Source organism: Vulpes lagopus, chromosome 13 (assembly GCF_018345385.1).
Source record: "Vulpes lagopus strain Blue_001 chromosome 13, ASM1834538v1, whole genome shotgun sequence".
In the NCBI taxonomy this organism is placed as follows: Eukaryota; Metazoa; Chordata; class Mammalia; order Carnivora; family Canidae; genus Vulpes; species Vulpes lagopus.
In genome coordinates, this window is record NC_054836.1 from 32,247,033 (window position 1) to 32,267,190 (window position 20,158).

Genomic DNA, 20,158 nt, shown 5'->3' on the forward strand with positions numbered 1-20,158 from the left:
ATTTATGTGGTTTGCTGCTGCTGTGTGAGTGCCATTTTGACTTTTGTTTAGTTACTGCCTGGTAGTTTACAAGGATTCAAATGTACTTTATTAGGGGTTAAGGGATTTCCTTTGGTAGATGTCTAACTTTTTTCTGCAAAATCCCTTGTGTTCATCTCTGTCATCAGGTGTGGCAATAGTCGTATATCCTGGGAAAATCACTTTTAAAGACTTTCAAGTGGAAAGGATCATGGGTACTTATTGTGAAGAAACAGGGAAGGCAGGAATTATGTCATTTCATTCAGGAATTAGTTTTAGAAAGTTCATTGAAGAACTAGTATTTAGGAGTGGTGGATATTTTTAGCTTCTAAGTAAAATCAGGATTTTTCCTTAATAAACTGGGAAAAAGTCCTCTAGTTCTGTGTTTTCTGCATGTCAGGAACTCTTGGGCCATGGAATTGATTTCATAGGTTGCAGTTAAATGGTAGAATAGAGTAGACCACATTAGAAGATATCAGGGAGCAGGTGCATTCTAGAATTAAGTATTAATTTGTGAAAATGATATTTGCGTTATGTATAGATAAGTATATTTCTATATGTATATAAATATACCTCATTTTATATGAAATGAGTTTTCAGTGTGAGTAGCCCCTGAGGAAGATTGGAAGTCACTGAGTGAGTCCTCTCATTTCTCAGATATGATATTAAAAGAGACTGACTTCCAGTTAATTTAAGTGGATCTCATTGAGGTGGCTCATGTATCATTGCGTCCGTCTTCTGTTAGAATCTTTGTTTTGATCACCTTTGCTTCATTTACATTTCACCTCCGTACTTAAAAAAAAGTCTGTATTTTTGTCACTAGAAACCGAGTCTGAGGTGCTGATTCTAGGGAAGTGAATCTTCATTGAACCTATGAGCACCATGCTGGGGGTTTAGTTGTTACTGGGGATGCCAAATGGAAAAGAATAGAACCTTTATAGCTTGCTTTATAGATAAAGCCTATATTCTCCATAGGTTAAGTGCATTGGAAAGTTGGAACAATAATCTAATAAATTTTATCAATAGATACAAGTAATGTTTATCAGCTTCTACCACTTGCTTCAGTTCAGTTTAACAAATATTTACTGAGCTCCTGCTTTTGTGCCATGTATTTTGCCATGTGCATACTTCCTCCTATATGTAGCTAATTAAATTAATCCCTCACTTTGCTTGTGGAGTATCCCAGCAGGCTTACTGAAGTACATGGTGTCTTGGAGTTGTTTGTCAAAGATAATAGAGATGTAGCTCCATGTTTTATAACACAGTATGCTACATGAAACTCTGCCATGCTTGGTCTAGAAATGTTCCTAAACTCAACCTTTCACTCCTTTTAGAAGTCTTACAACGATAGAGTTCATGTGGAATGTTTTTCTCTATCTTGCTTTCATAACACACAGATCTTTACTGAAGTTTCTCTCTGTTGCTATTTACAAAGTGTCAGTACTGGAGGTTTTTAATTTTTCTTCTGACAACTTGAGAATCAAGGCAGCAGGGCAAGGGGGCTGACTGTCTGGAAGCCATGTGCCGTTCTGTTCCCACACTGTTATTGCTTCATGCTCCCTTTTATGTGTTTCTGTGTTCCTGAAAGTGATGTTCTGGTTTTTTGCCTCTCCCTCTTTTGTTTCTGAATTATTTGTACAAAGTGTATTCTTTAGTTTGGTTATTAGTTGAATATTGGCCAGGCAAGTCATTGCCCGATGCAGGTATGGCATTCCGGAGTAGTCCCCTGATGGCCCCATGGGCCTGCTTTTCTTGATGGCTGTCAGTACAAAGAGAATACCCATGAGGCTGAAGCCAATGGAGGGCGATGTGTAAACAGAGCCTGATCTTGTTGGCGGGTCTCGAAAAGCTGCCTTTTTTCTTTTTCAAATTCTCAACTTTTTAATCTTCCATAATTTGAAAGATTAAACTTGATAGTTTGTTGTCATTTTTACTTGTATTCATATTAATGGTTTTGAACATTTTTCCATGTATTTATTGGATTCTCTTCCCGTTTTGAATTTGTGCCCTTTGCATATTTTTTAGACTATTCTATTTGTTATTGGTTTCAAGAACTTTTTGTATATTATTGAAATTATATTTTATCGTAGGAAAACAAACATAACATTAAATTTACTATTTTAACCATTTTAGAATGTATATTTCAGTGGCATCAAGTACATTCACATTAATATTGCGCAGCCATTACCACCGTCTATCTCTAGAACTTTTTCATCATCCCAAAGTGAAAACATAACAAAACAAAAAAACTGGCCATGGGGACATGGCACAATGTAGGTGCAATGTCTTACCTGTACATGTGTTGTACAGGCCCTAGGACCTCTTTCATACTTGGCAAGGGAAATGCTAACCTTTTCTCTTTCATACAACAGTAGAAAAACTGCTTGAATGATATAATCCTCTCATTGTTTCTCTGAATCCAAAGCTTCCTTAATTATTGCTACTTCGCTTTTAAGAGGTGTATTCATACATTAAATAAATGGTGAAAAGCTGTTTTCATAGGACCATGTTATTGAGCAAATTTTGTTTTGTTAAGTCTTTATAGTTCCTACACTTTTTATTTAATCTACTGGTGTTTGATGTTTTCTTCACTTGCCAATGTGGTATTTCCAGCTGTGCATGGAAATTAATTTTCTGTTTGAATAGACAATTCCAGGAAACTATCTATTAAGGTTATAGGAGGCAAAGAGAATGTTGTTTTACAATTTTTTTTCCTGGTATTCTTGGCATTATAAGGGGAGTAAAAAGGTTGAAGTAAGAGTCCATGATTGGCAGTTTATTTTTTGTTTTTAACTAATATTTTATAAGTAAAATAAACTTTGCCACGGATCACAAAGGCAGTCAATAATAGAATGTGTTTGGCACTAAGAAACTTATCCTCCACTTAAAAACAATTCTAAATGGATCTTCCATGGACTCTAAAACCTTTCATGGGGGAAGAGACCCCTTTGTGTATCTGACACATTCTATGGAATCTCAAAATCAAAGATCTGTAGAATTTTATCTAAAACCCAAGGGGCCAGGTGTGTTTTGGAATTGAGAATTTATCAGATTTTTAAAAGGTAGTATGGAACATAAATCCTGTGTTACATGTCATGTCACTTTTTTTTTTCAGATTTAATTTATTTATCTGAGAGAGAGAAACTCTCATGAGCAGAGGTGGGGGTTGGGGGGGGTGAAGGGGCATAGGGAGCGGGAAAGCAGACTCCATACTGACAGGGGGGTGATCCCAGGGCCCTGAGATCATGATCTGAGCTGAAGGCAGATGCTTAACCAACTGAGCCACTCAGGTGCTCCTTATGTCATATCACTTTTAAGTGATAGAGCTCCATGCTCCAGCCATGCCTGCTTCTTCTCAGCTCCACTCAAGTTCTGGACTTAACATTCTTAATATTACAGATATCTTGTTTCTGGGGCTCTGTTACTATTATTCAGTGATTCTTTTGCTGAATTTAATCCCTTACTTTTCTGGCTTCTGATCCTTAATACCTAGTTTGTTTGCCATCATGGTAAATGTCTCATCATACCTTATATGAATACATAAGAATATATGTTTGCATGTCTATATACGTATGTATGTATATATGTGTGTGTGTATATATGTATTTTCTTCATTGTTTCTATTCTTTTGTACAGATTATTTTCAGTACTGAAATGCCTTTTCCTCTCTTCCTCCCCTTAAATTTATTCCCTACCACATCATTCTAGTAGGGCAATTTATTTTTTCCTTCTGTTATATTTTCTATATTCCCTTAGAGTTTTGAATCTACCTTTGTTATAGTATGTAGTATATTGCCCCTTAATTATTACAATAATTATTTTATATTAGCCTAAGGCTTCTGAGATTAGTACCTCTTTGTATGTCTATTCCTTACACAGTGCTTAGCAAAGCACAGATTCCAATATTTTCAACCCTAAGTAAATAGAAGGTGTGTATTTGGAAGTGATAGGGTGAGATTGGGAACTAGGGAAAGAGAGATGTGCAATAGAAATAAATTTTTGAGGGGCATCTGTGTGGCTCAGTTGGTTAAACATCTGACTTTTGATTTTGACTCAGGCTGAGATCTCAGGATTGTGAGATCAAGCCCAGTGTTGGGTGCTGCACTGGGCGTGGAGCCTGCTTAGGATTCTCTCTCTGATCCTCCCCCCACACTCACACTCTCTCCCTTTCTCTTTCTCTCTGTCTTTCTCACTCTCTTAAAAAAAAAAAGAAATTCATGAATAAGACAGAGTACTTTAGAGTAGCAATGCTTTTGTTTATCTTAAATGCATGTGAGGATTAGAAAACTAAAAGACTTTCTTGGTTTGGAGTATTAGGAAAACTTCAGAAAGGAGTTGTAGCTGGAGACCAACCTTGGCAGGTGGATGGAATTGAGGTAGGCGAAGAAGAGTGCCCAGTGCTTCCCAGAGAAGGGAGGTGCATTGCTAAGGGAATGGGTGTGGATGAATGGAGAAGATATTTAAGTTATTGGCCAATTATAATATAAGTTCTAAATTAGGGGCACCTGAGTTCTAAATTAGGGGCACCTGAGTAGCACCTTAGTGGCTCTGATCATCTGCCGTTGGCTCAGGTCCTGATACCAGAGTCCTGGGATCAAGTCCTGTATCAGGCTCCCTGGAGGGAGCCTGCTTTTCCCTCTGCCTATGTCTCTGCATCTCTCTGTGTGTCTCTCATGAATAAATAAATAAAATCTTTTTAAAAAAGTTTTAAATTAGGAGAGTGACAGTAGAAACAGGTCAGTAGGGCCAGTAGGGCTGTGTTACACAGAGCAATAAATATATTGTAAAAATAAGTGGATCTTTTTGGAGAAGGTGTCATTGCGAATTAAAGAATAGAACAGGAATGATATGTTAAAAACATTTCTGAAAATAAATTTATCCACAGCATATCCAGTGATACATGAACTAAAGGATGGGGAAGGGGCTGAGTTACATCCTTGTGCTGAAAACCAGTCGGAGGAGATCATAAGGATCTGAACTGAGATGATGCTAGTGAGACTGAGAATGGAGAGAGAAGAGTGTCACTTTTGAAAAGTAAAACTGTGATGTGATGATTAATTTTTGTATCAATTTGACTAGGCCACTGAACGCCAAGATATTTGGTCAAACATTATTCTCACTGTTTCTGTAAGGGTGTTATTGAAATTAACATTTAAATTTGTAGACTGAGTAAAGCAGACTGAGCCTGCATAATGTGGGTAGACCTCATCCAATTAGTTGAAGGCCTGAATAGAACAAAGGGCCAATAACCTCTCCTAAATAAGAATTCTGCTTGGCAGCCTTTGAGCTGGAACACTGGTTCCTCCTGGTTCTTCAGAAGCCTGCTGACCTTTATTTATTTATTTAGTTTTTTAAAAGATTTTATTTATTTATTTATTAATGAGAGATGGAGAGAGGCAGAGACAAGGCAGAGGGAGAAGCAGGCTCCATGCAGGGAGCCTGACATGGGATTCCATCCTGGGTCTCCAGGACCAAGGCCTGGGCTGAAGGTGGCGCTAAACTGCTGAGCCACCCAGCCCGCCTGTCTGCTGACCTTTAATCTTAAATGGAGACACCAGCTCTGCAGACTTTGGACTTACCAGCTTTCACATTGTGTGAACCAACGCCTTATAGTAAGTTTCTGTTTGTTGGAGAACTCTAATACATGTAGGCCATGGAGACTGACCATATATGGATGCTACAGGTGAGGGAAGAATTAAAGATGACCTAAAATTTGAGAATGAGAATTCTGGAGAATAGTAATAGTAGCAATAGAGGAAGTTGAAATAGGAAATCAGTCCTAAGAGAGCATATGTTTGGTTTTGTTCTTGTTGATTCTGAAGTGGTATCAGAGATTCAAGTGAAATTATTTTAAGAAGATGTAGTAACGTAGGTAGCTCTAGGGTAGCTTGAGAGGGTTAGGGTGGGTGTGGCATCTTGGAATCCTATGCAAGCAGGTGAACAGAGGTCTCCTGGCAGAACAAAGCCCACAGGGGAGTGAGAGAGGGAAGCAGAGGGTAATGTGGGAATTATGGACCTAGAGAAGAAAGATGAGTCAGTACATAAAAACCTAGTTGGTGACAGAGTTCACTCTTGACATTGGTTTGTCTGCATGGTGCGTGAGAATGTGAGCTCCATGACGGTAATGGTTTCCCCACTCCTTTTACCCCAGTTTTAAATATTGTGCTTCAGATTGGTGACATCTCTAGAACATTACTTTAACCTTTATTTTTCACCTTATTTTTTTTTTTAAAAGATTGTATTTATTCATGAGAGACACAGAAAGAGGCAGAGATGTAAGCAGAGGGAGAAGCAGGCTCCATGCAGGAAGCCCAACTTGGGACTTGATCCTGGGACTGCGGGATCACACCCTGAGCCAAAGGCAGATGCTCAACCGGCTGAGCCACCCAGGTGTCCCATATTTTTTACTTTAAATGAAAAATGAAACAGGAATTAGGATTTCTTTGCTCTAATCTTGACCTGGCATTGACTTAGACATATAGAATCCAGTTTCACATTTTAATTTCTAGAACTTTGATTTCCATTTCCAAAATCTGAAGGTTGATTTAAGAACTTTTAGGATTTTCTTATAGCTGAAAAGTACTGGGGAAAAGTATGTATATGTCAAAAGAGGCAAAAGTGGCCTTGGGTAAATTCAGAAAATAAATTTTATAACAAATCTTCCTCACACTTTTTTGGAAGTTTTTAATTAATTCCGTATTAATCAGAATATTGTAATATATTAAATGAAAGCTTTTATGTAACCTTGTCTAAAAGCATCTTTGGACCAATGGATTTCCTCCTAAATATTAAAAATGTGATTAAAAAATTCTTTACAGGGGGCCTAAGCCTATTTTATATAGCTTTAAATTAATATAGCTGTAACCCCCCCCCCCCCCCAGAAAACAGAAACATACAAGCCGCATTTTCCTTAAACGGTAATACCATAAAGAAATTTCAGTTCTCATGGATTTTTTTTTTCTATTACAAAGTCTTGTAACTCTTCAAAGCTTCTCATAGAGTTAACTTACATAATTAAAACAGAAGGATCACTGGTTAAAATAATTCTGTATGTTTACCATACCTTATTCAAAATTATGTTGCACCTCCTCATATGTTTCTAGATCTGTGCTAACATCATACAATCTCACAATACCCATTTTTTTAAAAAAGAGATTTTATTTTACTTATTAGAGACAGAGAGAGAGAGAGAGAGAGAGAGAGAGGCAGAAACACAGGCAGAGGCAGAAGCAGGCTCCATGCAGGGAGCCCGATGTGGGACTTAATCCCGGATCTCCAGGATCAGGCCCTGAGCCAAAGGTGGCGCTAAACTGCTGAGCCACCAGGGCTGCCCTCACAATACCCATTTTTAATCAGTTTGGGTATTTGACCAAAACATGATGTTTAAATTATAGTATATACCCTTTTTCTTTTTAAAATAAATTAGTTTTTTATTGGTGTTCAATTTACCAACATACAGAATAACACCCAGTGCTCATCCCGTCAAGTGCCCCCCTCAGTGCCCGTCACCCATTCACCCCCACCCCCCGCCCTCCACCCCTTCCACCACCCCTAGTTCGTTTCCCCGAGTTAGGAGTCTTTTTCTTCTCCCTTCCCTTATATTCCCTTTCACTGTTATTTATATTCCCCAAATGAATGAGAACATACACTGTTTGTCCTTCTCCGATTGACTTACTTCACTCAGCATAATACCCTCCAGTTCCATCCACGTTGAAGCAAATGGTGGGTATTTGTCATTTCTAATTGCTGAGTAATATTCCATTGTATACATAAACCACATCTTCTTTATCCATTCATCTTTCGATGGACACCGAGGCTCCTTCCACAGTTTGGCTATTGTGGCCATTGCTGATAGAAACATCCGGGTGCAGGTGTCCCGGCGTTTCATTGTATCTGAATCTTTGGGGTAAATCCCCAGCAGTGCAATTGCTGGGCCGTAGGGCAGGTCTATTTTTAACTCTTTGAGGAACCTCCACACAGTTTTCCAGAGTGGCTGCAGCAGTTCACATTCCCACCCACAGTGTAAGAGGGTTCCCTTTTCTCCGCATCCTCTCCAACATTTGTTGTTTCCTGGCTTGTTAATTTTCCCCATTCTCACTGGTGTGAGGTGGTATCTCATTGAGGTTTTGATTTGTATTTCCCTGATAGCAAGTGATGCAGAGCATTTTCTCATGTGCTTGTTGGCCATGTCCGTGTCTTCCTCTGTGAGATTTCTCTTCATGTCTTTTGCCCATTTCATGATTGGATTGTTTGTTTCTTTGGTGTTGAGTTTAATAAGTTCTTTATAGATCTTGGAAACTAGCCCTTTATCTGATAACGTCATTTGCAAATATCTTCTCCCATTCTGTAGGTTGTCTTTTAGTTTTGTTGACTGTATCCTTTGCTGTGCAAAAGCTTCTTATCTTGATGAAGTCCCAATAGTTCATTTTTGCTTTTGTTTCTTTTGCCTTTGTGGATGTATCTTGCAAGAAGTTACTGTGGCCAAGTTCAAAAAGGGTGTTGCCTGTGTCCTCCTCTAGGACTTTGATGGAATCTTGTCTCACATTTAGATCTTTCATCCATTTTGATTTTATCTTTGTGTATGGTGCAAGAGAGTGGTCCAGTTTCATTCTTCTGCATGTGGATGTCCAATTTTCCCAGCACCATTTATTGAAGAGACTGTCTTTCTTCCAATGGATAGTCTTTCCTCCTTTATTGAATATTAGTTGACCATAAAGTTCAGGGTCCACTTCTGGGTTCTCTATTCTGTTCCATTGATCTATGTGTCTGTTTTTGTGCCAGTACCACACTGTCTTGATGACCACAGCTTGTAGTACAACCTGAAATCTGGCATTGTGATGCCCCCAAATATGGTTTTATTTTTTAAAATTTCCCTGGCTATTCGAGGTCTTTTCTGATTCCACACAAATCTGAAAATAATTTGTTCTAACTCTCTGAAGAAAGTCCATGCTCTGTTGATAGGGATTGCATTAAACGTGTAAATTGCCCTGGGTAACATTGACATTTTCACAATATTAATTCTGCCAATCCATGGGCATGGAATATTTTTTCATCTCTTTGTGTCTTCCTCAATTTCTTTCAGAAGTGTTCTATAGTTTTTAGGGTATAGATCCTTGACCTCTTTGGTTAGGTTTATTCCTAGGTAGTATATACCCTTTAGCGATTTTTTCACCATACAATTTAAAATATGACGAATTTCTAAGAAATTTGGAAAAAATGTGATTTAAAAAAATGTACAGTGTATATGTTGATATACTATATGTGATACAGAAACTATTGAACAGATGGGGAATAGGTGCCATAAGCTTTAATCCAAAGGCATTTAGATACTAACATTAAAAAAACCATTTTGTTTATTAAGTGGAACTTGTGCCCCCAAGATATGCATTGTGTGTTAAATACTATTTTTAATTCTAATTGTCTGTCTTCATGCTTTCTGGTGTGTAAGGGCACACTCTCTGTGGTCATTCTTTTTTAGTGACCAAATCTATTATTTGCAGATGCCATCTGAAAATAATCTGCCTTTGACTAACAAAGTGCTGGGTTTTTTTGTTTTGTTTTGTTTTGTTTTGCTTTTTTTTGTATTTAATGTCTTTTTTGTTTGCTTTGAGGCTCTTCTTAATTGATGACAGTTAATTGATAAGAATTCTCTCAGGAAATAGACAATGTCACCACAGCAATCAGATATACACTTTTATGATACAATTTCTCTATCTACAGAGTAATATCTAGAAATATTTCCTATTTCCAGTAGTGATACTTGAAAATTATTTATTTTTACTACCCAGAGATCCCAAATTTCTGGATTTCTTATGAAGGTAAGTAATTTATTTTACTTTTGTGTATATTCATACTCAAATCACTTAGTTATTCATGTTGGTCAGCTGACATCTTAGTTTTGTTTTTGTTGTGTATGGGCATGAGGATCTGCTTTTACTATTTGCTTTGTAATCAGATATAGAAGAGATTAAAAAATAAAATATACATATTTGGGAACATAAAACATTAGAAAAACTTGTGACATCTCTGCTCCATTTATAAGTCACACTAATGACTGCTTTGCTTCTCAGTAATTTTCCATTTGTAACATTTTATACCTGGATACACAAATGTAATGCAATTGAACAAGAAAACAATTATCTGTCTGGTGGAAATAATGTACTTATCTCATTGAAACAATTGACTTGTTTAAAAATACACAGAAGTTCTGCTCAGACTACAGTTACCTGTAATTTGTGAAGAATTTCCAGGAAGAATTAAAATTCTCTGATGTAATGGGACCAGCTACTGAATCTATTGGTTGTGAATGATAAATTTCCATTCAGAATTCCCCTGTCATGCAAACCTCTATTTGGAATCATTTTGGTTTTGAGAGCCTTTTTCAATAATCTCTGAGTTTTGGCTGGATCCCTGGAAAACTGCGCGCAAAGCTGTGTCTTCCAGTGAAAGCTTCATGTTGACTTGTGGGTTCTATGTCAGTGGAACATTTCAGCACTTTTTGGCTTGGCACAAATGTTTCTTGGCATTTTCTGAGGAGTTTGGCCCAACCCATCTATAGGATCACACTAGATTCTGGATAAACTCTTAAAGCCATCATTCATCTGCAAGCTAATTTGGGATTTTATTGGATTTTGGAAGTGGACTAACACCATTGAGCAATGAGGATTCAATATTTTTAATAATATTTCCAAGGACATACGTACTTTAAAAATAATACAAGGAAAGGTGACTTTTCCCTTAGTACAGTGCTTATTCTTCTTGTATCTGATCTTTTCACAGAGGTCAATGTCCTGTTTTAATTTCTCAGTATATTTTTTTCTTTCTTCACCAGTTTCTAAAGTTATTGCAAATCAACAACGTTTTCTTCTTTCTGAGAGATTTCTCTGGCTCTGGCTGTCTTTAGTCTTATGATGTGGGACTGATGTGGGTTTTCATTTTTCACCTTAAAAGTACTGCCAAAGCTAGTTAATTTTAGTTATAACATCATAGAATGTTGGTGCCTCTAGGTGCCTTGAAGATGGCCTTGTCCAGTGCTCTCATTTCAGGCTCAGGGGAGCTGGGCCTACTTATTTGACACAGGAAGCTTAGGCTGGAATTTATGACCACTTCACAACTGAGCTGGTCTGTGGAAGCCATCTCTCCGTTCTCTGAAAATGCTTAAGATCCATCCTTCTTCTCTATCTCAGATTTTGTATCTTTAGGTTGTTTTCCTTAATGCTTTTAAAATAACTCCTCATACTTTCATGAATTTGGAAAAACCAGAAAAAAAACCAAACAAACCTGTTTTACATTTGGTTAGGATTTCAAAATATTATGTACTACACCATTCTCGTTTGAAGCCATCAATAAATACATATAAGAGAAAGGGAAATAGATCAAAATTAATTGCCTTCTTACAAATAATATTGGGTTTTGGACCACATGGTAGACTCAAGGCTGAAGCTGGCTTCCTGTACCTCCCAGGGCTCTCTACTGAACTTAGCCACCCAGTCCTTGATGGAGAAGTGTGGATTGGCAAGTCCCCACCCTACTCCCATGCAGGACCACTCCCAGGAAGGTCTGTCAGGGCAGTATCTCTGAGAGACCTCACTGGGAGGCCAAGAGCCTATCACTCTGGTGCTTTCCAAGGACTCTGGCCAATGAAAGCAGCCCTCCACCACTCATAGGAAGCAGCTCCTTTCAGGTAGGTCACCTTTTGGTGAGTGTCTTCATCTTCATCTTTTTCTTTTTCTTTTCTTTTTTTGCCTTACCACTCCTGTTTCCCATCAGCATTCTGACACCAGTGTCATTTACATTTTTCCCCCTACATAATGAGTTATGTTCCCATTATAATCCTGAATAAGTCGAAAAAGCAAGGGTAAAGAAGTCAGCCTAGGCAACTGACCATTTGCATTTGAGGAAAATAAATGAGAATTAATCAGTGGTGATGAGAGTGCTTTGAACACGTGCTCAGAATATTCTGAATAATGGGAAATGAAGAACTTTTACTCTGTCATCACCAGGGTATTGTTCTTCTGACATTTTAAAAAAAGATTTTATTTATTTATTCATAAGAGACACACACAGAGAGACAGAGATAATATAGGTAGAGGGAGAAGCAGGCTTTCTGCGGGGAGCCTAATGTGGGACTCTATCCCAGGACCCCGGGATCAGGACCCAAGCTGAAGGCAGACGCTCAACCACTGAGCCACTCAGGTATCCTATCTTCTGACATTTTTTTAAAAAAGATTTTATTCATTTATTCATGAGAGACACAGAGAAAGAGAGGCAGAGACACAGACAGAGGGAGAAGCAGGCTCCATGCAGGGAGCCCGATGTGGGACTCGATCCCGGGTCTCCAGGATCACGCTCTGGGCTGCAGGCGGCGCCAAACCGCTAAGCCACCAGGGCTGCCCATCTTCTGACATTTTTAAGAGAAAGCTGAGGGGAGACTTTTCCTATCTATTTGCTGTCCTGCTTCAGCTCTGTCAGCACCCACCATTATATTTTAATAAATATGTTCCCTGGTATCTATAGGCAGAGTCAAATGATTTTATTTTGTCTTGATTCTGTCTCTTTCTGAATCTGAATTAAGTAAAATTTCAGGTCATAGAAATGTCTTAGACTTTCTAGTTGATTTTTAGTTTGATGGAATTAAATGTCTACTAGGTTTCATGACTTTGTATTTTTTCAGATATTTTTTAAGTGATCATCTCGTTTCTTTACCTTCTCCATCAACAGTTGAAGAGAGCTACCTATGAGCCTAAAGAATGTTTAACAGTATCCTTCCTATTAAAATTTCTTTCTTTAGGGTTTCTTGCCTTGTGAAAGATGTTGCATCTGTGCATAGACACTTTTACTTCATTCAGAGGTAAATTAAAACTAATAAAAAATGATAATGTGCTGGACTCTTACAGATTCTCCTCCCACTAGTACACTCATTTAGCTTTTGCTTCCTTTTAGTAGGTTCAAGGCCATTTAGTTAAAAGGATACTGAATTGCAGAGTAGATTTCAGATTTTATGTTTTAAGATGTTAAGATTTAAGATATTTTAGTACATTCTTGGAATCAAAACCATCACCTTTAAGATTGTTTCTGAAGAAGTTGGTTGAACTGACATCTCTTGAATCATCATAATGTTTTTGCTTAGTGGGCCTGTCAAGGGCCCCTGAGGAGTGGCACACAGCAAGTTACACAAAGGTAATCATGATAAACAGCGGAAGGCACTGGGCCAGCAGAGACTAGCAGTGGAGACCTATGGACCTGGATTGAAACTCAGTTCCACCAACTGACTTTCACAATCTCCCTGTTGGTGTTTGCTCATCTGCACAGTGGGCATGCTAATTAATGCTGTCTATTTCAAAAGTCTTGTGAGAATTAAGTGAATTGATACCTGGAAAGCACTTTAGAACAGTGTTTGAAACATCATAAATGCTTTATAAATCTTAGCTGTTGAATAGTCTTCACATTCCTAGTTTGAGGTAGTGGATCAGTGTTTACCTGTATTTTAAAGTGTTTTTCTATAATACTACACTATTATGCAGGAAAACAGGACTAGAAAGATATCTGAGGTTCCTAGCTTGCATTTTTAAAGGTGAACTGTGCATCAAAAGACTATAAGCCTTAATTTTGTATAATGTAATATTAATAAATAAATATAATAAATAAATATAGACTCTTTGGTTGTCTGTGTGAAATCAGTTGATGATTCCAGGCAATTTATTTCCCACTGTCAAACTGTTTATAGTTGTTCATTGGTTTTGGCCTAAAATTGTCATGTAGTCATAGTTGCTCTGATTATAAGGGGAATATTGTTGTCATTGGTTTTGGCCTAAAATTGTCATGTAGTCATAGTTGCTCTGATTATAGGGGGAATATTGAGGAAATAATTGTCCAGTTATTAACAGATAAAGAAGCATAAAAAATATTTGGATATTTTTGAGGAATGTAGGATAATCTAATAGAAGGTATAAAATAACTTAAGGAGAAAATTTCCTAATATAATGTATATGTGTTTGTGTGTATGGGGTGTTACGTGGACATGCCATGTAAGAAACAGTGAAGGGAAAGTTTGGGGGGAACCTAAAAGTTTTACTTAGTTTGTATAATAATTAATTTGGCTACATCAATATCAGGAAAATAATTAGAATAACAGATTATGTTTAGTGCCTAAAGAAATATGTTTGACAACTTTTAATTTTCTTTCCTCCTACACACCACTTCCTAGTTTGTTTCTGGCACACCAGATGTGTCTTAACACAGTGGCTGATCCGGGTAGAGTTGTGTGAACACCCGGGCATAACAAATTTTCTCATTTTCATTCCACTTAATGAAACTAAAATTAGAAGGAACATTGTATTTTACAAGTAATGTTATACAGATATAAGGTGTAGCTTGCCCTTTCTCCAAACCTCTGCATCAATATTCCTTTATTCTTTTTCAGTGTTCTTTTTAAAGCTAATATTAAAGTTTGTGTGCAAATGATGAATGTACACAAACTGATTGCAACCAGGCAATCATTGGTTAGACACCAATGGGCTACTATTGGTGCACAGGAGACAGGAGTTAAGAGGGATGACTGGTGGGGGAAAGTGAAAAAAAATTAGTCACAGGGAAAGTTTTTTTTTTTTTTTCTAATACTCTCTTTTTTTGTTTTCTAGCTTCTTTGAATGGACCAATTAACTGCTGTTTTTTAGCTTAAAACCAGCTTTAGTTCTTGATCTCCATGGAGAAAATACTTTGCATAGGCATTTTTATTTTGTCTTTCATTTATTTACTGTAGTAACTTCCCCATTATTTTTAGCCTTTTTTCCATTTAAATGCCAGGGCATGTACTACATTTCAGAAGCTGTAATTTTCTTTCGAAGAAATTAATTTTGCTTTTAGCTTTGGCCTCATATGTGATCCTTGTGTGTGTCTCTCGTTTTGAACATCTACCAGTAATTTATATAACCATTTTTCTCAATTTTTAATTATAGAATAATATTACCAACAGAAGGGAGATATTCCTTACTATACCAACCTGTGCAGTTTGTTTCCTTTTGGTTTCAAGTCATATTCACTTTCAGTTTATATTGCCCTTTTCATGTATTATGTATTCTTTAATGATTGGTTTCTGTGAGTGGTTGTTCGATAATCAGTAGTTTACTTAATTATTCCTCTGATGTTAAAGATTTAGACTTATAATGTTTTGCTACTGTATATTACATCCCTACAAAAATCTGTTCAAATATGCCTCTTTTTTTGTGTGTAGGTGGTTATTTACTCAGTTTAAACTTTCTGGCCTGATGTTATTAGGTTAAACGTATCAAATATTTTTATGGGTCAAGGGATGTGATTTTTGAAAAATGGCTTTTGAAGTGCTTTGTCAAGTGGGCTTTCTACTGTAAATTTCCAGCAATAATGTATGGGTTTATCTATTTTTCTAAGAACTTGGATATGGTGTCTGAGAACTTTTGTATTTGTTAGTTAAATATAAAATGATACTTCAGCGTTGCCTTAATTTGCTTCACTTTGATAAATAAAATGCTTGGTTGCTCTCTTTTTTTTATGTGTACTTAATAATTTGATTCCCATTTGTAGATCCTCCATATTATTGCCTCATTTTTCTTCTGAATTTTGTTTTTCTGTCAGATTGTTTATCCCCTTTTGTAACATAGAAGAAAACCTTTGATCACTTGTATTTGATAAATATTTCTGCAATATTTTGTTTTCTTTTTACCATGACTATTACTTTTCTTAGTAGAAGTTAAAGATTGAACTGTTACACAAAACTTAACATCTTTTTGTTTCTTTTATTAAATACTCAAGGTTTAGAAAGCTATCATTCTTGCAGAAATACCCGATTTTATTTTATGCTAAAACTAGATCATATATTTATACATATATACTCAGCCACACATACACAGAAAAATATAAGGAGGCATTTGTATTACAACTATATTATACTTTATAAATTTTGACCCAATTTACCTCAAATCACCACCAGTTATCTTAGTATTATTTATTAAATAGCTATTGTTTTGAACTTCCTTTTTATTAATATTTTTTACATATATTAGATACTTTACTGGACTTTCTATTCTTATTTGTTGATGTATTTCAAAAATAAGTATCAAAACCAAGTTATTTAAACTATTATTGCTTTAGGGGCCCTGGGTGGCTCAGTTGGTTAGCATTTGACTCTTGTTTTTGCCTCAGGTCATCTCAGGGTCATGAGATCAAACCTTGTCTTGGGCTCTGCACTCTGTGGGAAGTCAACTTGAGATTTTCTTCCTCTCCACCCCCTGCCTGTCCTCTCCTTCTCTTGCTGTCACGTTCTCTCTCAAAAAAATAAAAAATAAACAAAATACTGTTGCTTTATAATAAGTTTTAAAATCTGGTTGGCTCAGATCTTCTTTTAAAAAACCATTGAGCTTCTGTTATATACCAGAAAAAATGTGGGTAGAGAAATGAACCAGTTTACCCACCCTGGTAATCAACATCTTCCAAGGAAAATAGACATGAAAAAAAAAAAAAAACCCAGACACATTTATAATGTGATAAAAAATATAAAAGAGAGGTGAATATAGTACTGTGGTAGCACAGAGAAATAGCATATTTTCACCTGTTTATTTTTAAAACTAATGAAAGTTTTATATTAATTTTAATTGCTATTTTATGTCTACAAAATTACTTGAGAACATTTGATTTTTTTAATCTTATAATCTCATTTAGGATTATTTTCTGTATCTCAATTAAATTCCATAGTTTTCTTTAATATGAAATAATTATGTACATGTTCTGAGTATTATTTTGGTAATCTCCAGGTAGTTCCATATTTGATTTATTTCTTTTAAAAAAGATTTTGTTTTGGGGTTGGCACTCAAGGAAAATTGGAGCATATACTCCTGCATCTTCTGGGTTGGTCTCTCAAACATTCATCGGTATTACTTCTGGGTTTTGATAGGATTGAGCATACACAAGATGCAAATATAGATGTGTTAGTGATGTTAATTTTGAAACTTGACAGTATGTCAATGAAAAATTCTTGAACCAAGAAAACATATTCTTATGAAAATCTGATTGAAATTGTAGAAAACAGTCTGTGTTCTATAGCCACGGAAACTTTACACTGTTCAACATCTTTGGCATGTGAATTATAGTTTCTATCACTGCAGCTGTTAATTGGTGACAAGGAGGGGATAAAAGATACTCAGGAGTTTTGGAAAATAAAACAAACATATAATATAGTAATCATTTCTGGAATTCTGTGTACATCAGTTATTTAAACTCTCCTATTTAAATGCACACTCAAGCTCATTTCATTTATCAGTTTTATAATGTATGCTTTATTTAAAAATATTTTTGTATTGGCAAATTAGGTCAGGAATAAGCAGGACCTCAGTGACGTAAATAAAGAAATCCCAATGGATGACTGTCTTTGGACTTTCTCTTTTGTGTAATTCTTTTTATGTACGAGAACACTTCTCTTGGCCAGGATCCCATTATAAAAAAGAAAAGAAAGGTGGGGATGTGGGGGGATAAATATTCCCAGAGAGACTCCTTGAATTTCAGCCCTTTCAGTTACATGATTATTCTTGTGGTTACAGGAGATGAAAGAATAATGAGGAGTTGGTTTCCTATCTGAATCATAAAATATAATTTGGATATACACAGGGCCATTGACTTGAATAAATGGATGCCTTTTAAAAATTCTCTTTTGGGAGGCACACTGAAATGATTTTAGTGGTCCAAGTTCTGTAACCTCAGAGTAAGTTCAAGTGCGGAATGAAGAGTAGCAGACACTTGATAATAAATTTAGACAAAGTTTTTATGTTTAATTTATGGACTTCTTTGAAAAAAATTATTTGAGATATCTTATAAGAATGTATTCAATTTAATAATGAGGAAAAGTATAGAGAAGAAAAGATTATCAGGAAAATATAAATTTATTTATTTCTTTATTTAATTTTTTTTTTATTGGAGTTCAATTTGCCAACAGGAAAATATAAATTTAGTGGGAAGTCTTAGCCACAAAAAACGAAAGTATGCTTATGTTTATTATTCCTATCATGTCTTTTATTACATACACACATGCAATTATTTATTATTATTGTTACATATATTAAATCTTTATATTTGTGTTTTAAAAACACAGTTTTTAGGTGTATCATTTGGCTTTTGTAGTACCTTTATATGATTCCCTTTAAAAGAACTACTGGTTTACCTGTGGGTGATTTCAGATCAACCTGGTCAGTTTAATCATTAATTTAACAATGGAGGGATAAGAAATGTGTGGAAAAGAAGAGCAGGCATAGTAAACATGATGTAAAAAACTTACTGAATCCTCCATTTGAGAGAGAACTGTTTCTTTTTTATTTTTTTATTTTTTAATTTTTTTTGAGAGAACTGTTTCTTAATAGCTACCCAGATCATAACATTTCATATTTTCTATCTCAATAGCTAGCTCTCTTTTTTCCCTTAACATCACCTGCAGCAAACAAAACAAAAAATAACTCTGCTAATCTTAAATCATTTCTAATTTGTGTGGTAGACTTAATCATTTGTATCCAAAATGTCCTAGCACATCCATTCTAAGTTGTAACGAAGTCATCATTGATAACAGAGTATGGAAAGAAAATTTAGAGAAAAATTTGACTTTTACTTAAGATATACTTTGCTCTCTGTTTATTAATTATGTTGTATAAACTATAATCTTTTATTAAGTGAAATAAACGTAAGGCTGCTATATTATCTGGACCAAATTGTGGAATTGAATCACTGAGATGCAGCTCTGATTGTTGTTGACTGTACAGCAGTCAGAAGAGTTAGTTCAGATTTCCCTTGGTTCAAATCAGAAATGGGAACAGTTTTTTAAGGGAAAAGAGTATGTAGTTTTTTTGAAAAGAACTGGTATTCTCTTTTTGTCTACTAAGGACAACTACAAACAATATATACTGTAAACATTCTATTGATATAATGAGGAAAGTGAGGCACATAGTTGGATTTTTTTCAGACTTAATTGTGTTCATCAGACATTGGAATACCATATAAAATCCAGATATTCTACTATGTCCAGTGCTACAACCTTGAATAAGACCTAGATCTGACTCTCAAAAAACTGAGAGTCTAATGGAGAAACTTTGAATTTATCATGAGATTGCTACTTTTCAAACAATTCACATTCAGTAAATTGCTGATGAGAATCATCACCTTTGGGCATTTATCACTTATCTAATAATGTAACTTCTGGCTAAGAGAGTTTCTTATTTCAGATACTGTAATGTAAATCAGCTTGTACCATCATCTTAAACCTTTTTCAACTAGAATCCACATTTTACCTTTAGAACTAGTGGATGTTGAAAAGAGTTCAATGTAATGTAATTGAGTCACTTAGAAGGCCTATTTTAAACCAGTCACTTCCTTTTCTTTCTTTGCACCCTATGACACACCAGAATCAGGAAAGTATTGTTTTTGTTTTTTGGGAGTTGCTATATGATGTGGAACCAAAACTAAGTTAATATGGACAGGGTTTTTCAGCTCAAGGTAGTAAATTAAACTGAGATTTTCTTCCTTTCCTCTTCTGAATTTGGTCCTGAGGAGTTTCTCATGTTATAAATTGACAATTTTTATTTATTCATAGTGAAATGATCCCTTTTATTTATAGCTAAGTTCATCATTTTAACACTTAATCCTCCATGACATTCTGGAGGAGAGGAAACTTGGCAACCATTCATTATTATCTGTTTTTACCATCAGAAGGTATTTATTTGTAAAGAGAGCATGGCAATGACGTCAAGGATAGGAATAAAATACTCCCTAACATTTTTATACAGGGCGGCCTTTCCTTTGGAGTCCTGATGGTAAATATGACCATAATTACTTAAAATGCATGCAGAGTCCCCTGGAGACATAAAAGCATGTAACTATAGTTGTAGAAGGAGAATGTCTGATAATAAAAGGAGAAAATGTCAGTCTTGGATTAATGATTTGGGAATCCCATCAGTAACCATCTACACAACATTTAACTTACATTTTAAAGCAGCTTACAAAGCTCTTAGTGAGTTGGGCTTCACCACCTTTGTGCCTGTGTAAAAATTCACCCATCAAAGAAGCCCACTAACTCACAGTGCCAATACTATTAATCTGGGACTTAAAAAAAAAAGTTTGAGAGAGAGAG

At 35.8% G+C, this 20,158-nt stretch overlaps 1 protein-coding gene and 1 non-coding gene across 4 annotated transcripts in view; one reads left to right on the top strand and one right to left on the bottom strand.

Annotated features, from left to right (window-relative positions):
• The window catches only part of HDAC9 (histone deacetylase 9), a 927,702-nt gene that overhangs the window by 96,099 nt on the left and 811,445 nt on the right, over positions 1-20,158 (top strand). The gene's annotated exons all lie outside the window — the stretch shown is intronic.
• LOC121475206 lies at positions 2,259-2,390 on the bottom strand. The gene has a single exon (XR_005983668.1). It is a non-coding gene; the product is annotated as a U6atac minor spliceosomal RNA (small nuclear RNA).